The sequence below is a fragment of the Gouania willdenowi genome, unplaced genomic scaffold (assembly GCF_900634775.1).
Source record: "Gouania willdenowi unplaced genomic scaffold, fGouWil2.1 scaffold_412_arrow_ctg1, whole genome shotgun sequence".
Taxonomy (NCBI): Eukaryota; Metazoa; Chordata; class Actinopteri; order Blenniiformes; family Gobiesocidae; genus Gouania; species Gouania willdenowi.
The window spans coordinates 330946-338139 of record NW_021145173.1 but is presented as its reverse complement, the minus strand read 5'-3'; positions in this window follow the sequence as shown (position 1 = coordinate 338139).

The window sequence follows — 7194 nt, the reverse complement described above, 5'->3', positions numbered from 1 at the left end:
TTTAAAACAAAGGTAAAAGGTAAAGGAACATAAATGGTTAAAAGAAATAAAAAAAGTAAAAACAATAAAATTATAAAATTATAAAATTAGAGGAAGTAAAACAAATGACCTTGGGGTTTTTTTGCAGGTGGAAAAGTTTTTGGTGTTTGTCCCTAGGTGGGACCCGGGTGTGCACCAACCTGAAGGTCCTTGGAGCTGCTAGGACAGGTTTTGTGGCTGGGTTATGGCGTCCATTTTTGTAGATCCCAGCCAAACATTTGTCTAGCATGTGCTCCAGGTACATCCCAAAGGGTTAGGGTTAGGGTTAGGGTTAGTGTTTGTGAATAATGATTCTATGTCTATTGTAAAGAAAAATGCGTTTTGTGGAATGGTTATGTTTTTTATCTTATTTACAAATTCGTAGGTGTCCTGAATGTAAGTGGGGTGTTTTTTGGAAAGGGGATTGATGTAGTGATCTATAAATTCTGCTATCTGGTATGATTCCGACCCACAGTCACTGACAATAGAACGGCCCATGGGGACTTTGTGTGGGACCGTCCTGGAGTCCGGGTCTTTATGGATCTTTGGAAGCAGGTAAAAACATCTGGGACGTAGGGAATCAGGACCATATAAATAATATTTTTGTTTGGCTGTGATGTATTTGTTGGTGTATAATGAATCTACTATTTCTTTAATTTTTATTGAGGTGACTGGCTGTAATGGGTTTTGTAATGGGATGTAATATTTTCTGTTTTGTAGCTGTCGTTCTGCTTCAAGAAGGTAGTGGAAACGGTCTTGAATTACGATTTGTCCCCCCTTGTCCGCCGGTTTGATAATTATTTCATTGTTTTTTCTGAGCCTGTTTATTGTTTGCCTTTGGGCCAGAGACACATTATTGTAGTTTTTACCTTTTAGGATGGAATTTGAACGTAATAGGTTATTGTCCTGTTGGATTAAATCTAATAAAGGTTGAGAGAGTGAGGCCGGGTTGGGTTCCCATAGTGAGGGGGCTACAAAGGGCAACCTATTGTGGTTATTGGTAAAATTGAAGTGTTCTGAAATTTTTAGTTTATTGTGGTATAGGTGAATGTCTTTACGGAGTTGGAGTATGTTAGGAGGTTTTGGTGTTGGAATGAATGTTCGACCTTTTTCTAGTATTTCATATTCTGTTTTGTTGCAGGTATATTCTGAGAGATTTAAAACGTTGGAGTTGGTCGGGGTGAATGGGCTGATGCCTTCCTGTTTTAGGGTTAGGGTTAGAACATGTTTTAGGGTTAGGGTTAGAACATGTTAGGGTTAGGGTTAGAACATGTTAGGGTTAGGGTTAGAACATGTTTTAGGGTTAGGGTTAGAACATGTTAGGGTTAGGGTTAGAACATGTTAGGTTAGGGTTACTTAAAGTAGCACGGGCTCAGGACATCCTTTCTAGCCCCCAAGTAAAACATCCCGTTCATCATTTTAATGCAATTTAAAAGGGGTTTTCCTTTAATCATAAAAAATAAAAAGAATAAAATAAAAAAAATAAAAATTTTAAAAAGGAAATAAAAAAGGAAATTAAAATTATTAAAACATTCAGACACCCATAAAAAGGAGATAAGTAGAGGCAAGGATCTCCATGAGAACTAGGAGCACCGGGAGGGCACGGTCCAAACGCAGGAATCTAATCATCATGAAACAAAAAAGAAAATACACACAACAACAATGGAAACCTCTAAAAGCCAGCTAAAAATTCACAAGATAATTTATGATAAAAGAGAATTTAAGATTATATTTAGAAAGGAGGTGGGGAATGGATTGGGTCAGGGTAAGAGGTAGGGTTAGGTATGGGAGGGAAGGTTTTGGGTAGGGAAGGGGGTTTAGGGTTAGGTTAGGGTTCTTAGAAAGTAGCACTGGCACAGGACATCCTGTCACCCCCACGTGGGATATCCCCTTTTATCATTTTGTTTTAAAAAAATATAATAAAAAAGATAAAAAAACAATTAAAATTAGTAAATTAATAAAACATCCAGACACCCATAAAAAGGACATAACGGGAGGCATAGGTCCCCATGGGAGTTAGGCAGACTCCGGGCGGATCTCATCCACCCCCGGAGTCTTGCCACCGAGGAGCTTTTTATTATTTTATTTTTTATTTTTTTCACAAAGGTTATATCTGTTTATTTAAAGCACAAAATGATTTAGGGCCACAGAGTAGAATTGCACTCATTTCCACAAACATTTCCAGTCTGTTGACACCAGTAAGGCTTTTAGTTCACCAGGTTTGTAATGTCTGTGTGAACCCCAAAGAGTGAAAAAAAAAAAAAAAAGATTTTTTACTTCAGATATGAAAAGCTGCAGCGTCAAAAGCGTTTTTGTGCCTTAAAAAAATTCTACTGGTGTTACAGTCTGTTTTTATGTGTAAAAAAGTGTCTACACAAACATTTGCATTCACTTCCAAATCCACATTAGGCACACAAATCAGAAGCTCCTAAAACCAACTGATTAATATATTATTAGTTCACAAAGACATATAGTGAAATTCTATGGAAAAAGAGAAAGCTCAAATCCAGTGTTGGAGTGTTTGTTTCATATCATCTCATAGCCAGACAAAGATATCACACGAGGCTGAATCCCTACAAACTTCCTAAATGTAATCATCTCTTAAATTAGATTGTTTTTTTTAAATACATAAAAAGCAATAAGCTGATAAAACTGAATGTATGAGAAATCTTGTGGAACTGAACACATATCAAAGGGAAAGTAACCTGAACGATGCAAGCAGTGAACCTTTTATTTACACAAAGCACTTTGAGGACACCATGTTCTCACCTGTGGCAGTTGTTAAAAGATGTATCTTTTACTGGCTGTATTTAACATTTTTAAGGCTGTATCTAAAGTTTTTAAAAGCTGTATTTTGGCTTTTCTCCATTGGTGTAAATCTCCTATGTATAAAACAGAATTTGGCTGATTTAAATGGATTTTTTTAGGCACCTTTCTTAACAAAAGCCTCACACACACAAGATTGAGTGGCTCAACTTTGTTTTTTCCCCACCAATACACAGCTCAATTATGATGAATTTAAATGACATTAGATTCTACTATTCACCAACCAAATATTGGAAAAACACCAACATGCAGAAGATACAATATTAGACGTGGTGAGACGTCAAAGCACTTATGTCACAGAAGAAAAAGGTAGCATCTCTCCAAGGATAAGCATTTTTTCTCCCAGTTGAGTCCCATATGGAACAGGATAACCTGAAAGGCACTTCTCAGTGTGGCACTGGTTAACATGGCCATCAATTAAATATCAAATGGGATTATAAATGGAGAGTTAACACAAAATCTGTTCACCATTTTCACTGTTCACTATTTTATGATTGGTTCGTGCATGTATGGTGGGCTCGAGCGTGGACGGGGCAGAGGCACTGGGACACAGGCTGGTGGTTCGCTCGGGTGGATCTCAGTAGTGTCTAAGGCCAACGAGTATGTACTCTTTGTTAGGCCCTGTAGCATTACATAATTTTTTATTTGATCCACCCTTTTGGCAGCACGGGTGCCTTCAGTGCTTGTGTCCGGGTCCCCAGGCCCCTCCACGCTCTCCCCCGATGGACCTGTGACCAGGGGCTGAGAAGACAAAAGTGTAAGTGAGTTGATATTTGATTCCGGGATGACTACATTACTGTGATTGAAATTTGTTTTTTTGGTTGTACTTTGGTTCCCTCTGGTGGTCAAATCAGGATTAGCAAAAAAAAAAAAAAAAAAAAAAAAAAAAGGATTAGCATTCTGGGTTACTGGAAGGTCTGCTGACAGATCCCCAGGGGCCACCAGCAACTGTGGAGCACTGGAAGTAGGCTCCAGAGGGGTCATAGGGGCAGGAGTGGGAGCTTTTTCCTCCTGTGAGGAGAGATCAGGTATGTTTTTTGAGTAATGGATATCGGCTTGTGTTTTCTGTCTATGCTTTCCCTCAAGATGTTTTTTCGGGCTGATTTTATTTTTTCTAATTTCTTTTTGTTTCTTACTTCTTTCAGGGCCTGGATTGGTCACAGACACCTGAGTTGCAGGTGCTGGTAGAGGAGGAAAGTCCTCCTCTGAAAATGTGCTTTGTGTTTTTGTCCCTACTGTTTCCTGTTCCTGTACTATTATTTTTGTGGTGTCAATGGTTTGTTGTGTAAGTTTGCGTCCAAATCGTCTATGTGCCCATTTTATTGCTTTTTCCCATGCTTCTGGCTGAAATGTGGTGAATTGTTTTCTGATGTTGTTGAGGGTGGTGTCGTAATGGTGAAGTAAAATATCGAAATTGTTTTCAAGCCAGAGATCTGTGTTTGCTTTAACCCTTTGTAGCACCTCCTCACTAGGGGAAGCAGGTTTGATGAAGTGAGTGAGTTTGGTGGCTTTCCTATACATGCCTGGGGGAATGGTTTTATTTATTTTAGCATTGGAAATGATGTCTGAATGGTGGATGATTTGTATGGATTTGAAATAAAGTTTAATGTGTCTCTGTACCCAAAGGCTGTCCCGGACTCCCGTCGCGACTGCGGGTACGGCTGGCGAGTGGTGAGTGCCCCCCGGTGCCTCCGGTGGAGAGAGAACTGCGAACCTGTTTTTCAAAGGAATACTCATGTTAAGCGGGTGTCTGAAACATAAAACAAAGGTAAAAGGTAAAGGAACATAAAAGGTTAAAAGAAATAAAAAAAAGTAAAAAAAATAAAATTATAAAATTATAAAATTAGAGGAAGTAAAACAAATGACCTTGGTTTTTTTTTTGCAGGTGGAAAAGTTTTTGGTGTTTGTCCCTAGGTGGGACCCGGGTGTGCACCAACCTGAAGGTCCTTGGAGCTGCTAGGGCAGGTTTTGTGGCTGGGTTATGGCGTCCATTTTTGTAGATCCCAGCCAAACATTTGTCTAGCATGTGCTCCAGGTACATCCCAAAGGGTTAGGGTTAAGGTTAGGGTTAGTGTTTGTGAATAATGATTCTATGTCTATTGTAAAGAAAAATGCGTTTTGTGGAATGGTTATGTTTTTTATCTTATTTACAAATTCGTAGGTGTCCTGAATGTAACTGGGGTGTTTTTTGGAAAGGGGATTGATGTAGTGATCTATAAATTCTGCTATCCGGTATGATTCCGACCCACAGTCACTGACAATAGGACGGCCCATGGGGACTTTGTGTGGGACCGTCCAGGAGTCCAGGTCTTTATGGATCTTTGGAAGCAGGTAAAAACATCTGGGACGTAGGGAGTCAGGACCATATAAATAATATTTTTGTTCGGCTGTGATGTATTTGTTGGTGTATAATGAATCTACTATTTCTTTAATTTTTATTGAGGTGACTGGCTGTAATGGGTTTTGTAATGGGATATAATATTTTCTGTTTTGTAGGTGTCGTTCTGCTTCAAGAAGGTAGTGGAAACGGTCTTGAATTACGATTTGTCCCCCCTTGTCCGCCGGTTTGATAATTATTTCATTGTTTTTTCTGAGCCTGTTTATTGTTTGCCTTTGGGCCAGAGACACATTATTGTAGTTTTTACCTTTTAGGATGGAATTTGAACGTAATAGGTTATTGTCCTGTTGGATTAAATCTAATAAATAAAGGTAAATAATAAAGGTTGAGAGAGTGAGGCTGGGTTGGGTTCCCATAGTGAGGGGGCTACAAAGGGCAACCTATTGTGGTTATTGGTAAAATTGAAGTGTTCTGAAATTTTTAGTTTATTGTGGTATAGGTGAATGTCTTTACGGAGTTGGAGTATGTTAGGAGGTTTTGGTGTTGGAATGAATGTTAGACCTTTTTCTAGTATTTCATATTCTGTTTTGTTGCAGGTATATTCTGACAGATTTAAAACGTTGGAGTTGGTCGGGGTGAATGGGCTGATGCCTTCCTGTTTTAGGGTTAGGGTTAGAACATGTTAGGGTTAGAGTTAGATTAGTTAGGGTTAGGGTTAGAACATGTTAGGGTTAGAGTTAGATTAGTTAGGGTTAGGGTTAGAACATGTTAAGGTTAGGGTTAGAACATGTTAGGGTTAGGGTTAGAACATGTTAGGGTTAGGGTTAGAACATGTTAAGGTTAGGGTTAGAACATGTTAGGGTTAGGGTTAGAATATGTCAGGTTAGGGTTAGAACATGTTAAGGTTAGGGTTAGAACATGTTAGGGTTAGGGGTTCAAACATGTTAGGGTTAGAACATGTTAGGGTTAGGGTTAGAACATGTTAAGGTTAGAACATGTTAGGGTTAGGGGTTCGAACATGTTAGGGTTAGGGGTTAGAACATGTTAGGGTTAGGGTTAGAACATGTTAGGGTTAGGGTTAGAACATGTTAGGGTTAGGGTTAGAACATGTTAGGTTAGGGTTACTTAAAGTAGCACGGGCGCAGGACATCCTTTCTAGCCCCCAAGTAAAACATCCCGTTCATCATTTTAATGCAATTTAAAAGGGGTTTTCCTTTAATCTTAAAAAATAAAAAGAATAAAATAAAAAAAAAATAAAAAAATTTAAAAAGGAAATAAAAAAGCAAATTAAAATTATTAAAACATTCAGACACCCATAAAAAGGAGATAAGTAGAGGCAAGGATCTCCATGAGAACTAGGAGCACCGGGAGGGCACGGTCCAAACGCAGGAATCTAATCATCATGAAACAAAAAAGAAAATACACACAATAACAATGGAAACCTCTAAAAGCCAGCTAAAAATTCACAAGATAATTTAGGATAAAAGAGAATTTAAGATTATATTTAGAAAGGAGGTGGGGAATGGATTGGGTCAGGGTAAGAGGTAGGGTTAGGTATGGGAGGGAAGGTTTTGGGTAGGGAAGGGGGTTTAGGGTTAGGTTAGGGTTCTTAGAAAGTAGCACTGGCACAGGACATCCTGTCACCCCCACGTGGGATATCCCCTTTTATCATTTTGTTTTAAAAAAATATAATAAAAAAGATAAAAAAACAATTAAAATTAGTAAATTAATAAAACATCCAGACACCCATAAAAAGGACATAACGGGAGGCATAGGTCCCCATGGGAGTTAGGCAGACTCCGGGCGGATCTCATCCACCCCCGGAGTCTTGCCACCGAGGAGCTTTTTATTTTTTTATTTTTTATTTTTTTCACAAAGGTTATATCTGTTTATTTAAAGCACAAAATGATTTAGGGCCACAGAGTAGAATTGCACTCATTTCCACAAACATTTCCAGTCTGTTGACACCAGTAAGGCTTTTAGTTCACCAGGTTTGTAATGTCTGTGTGAAC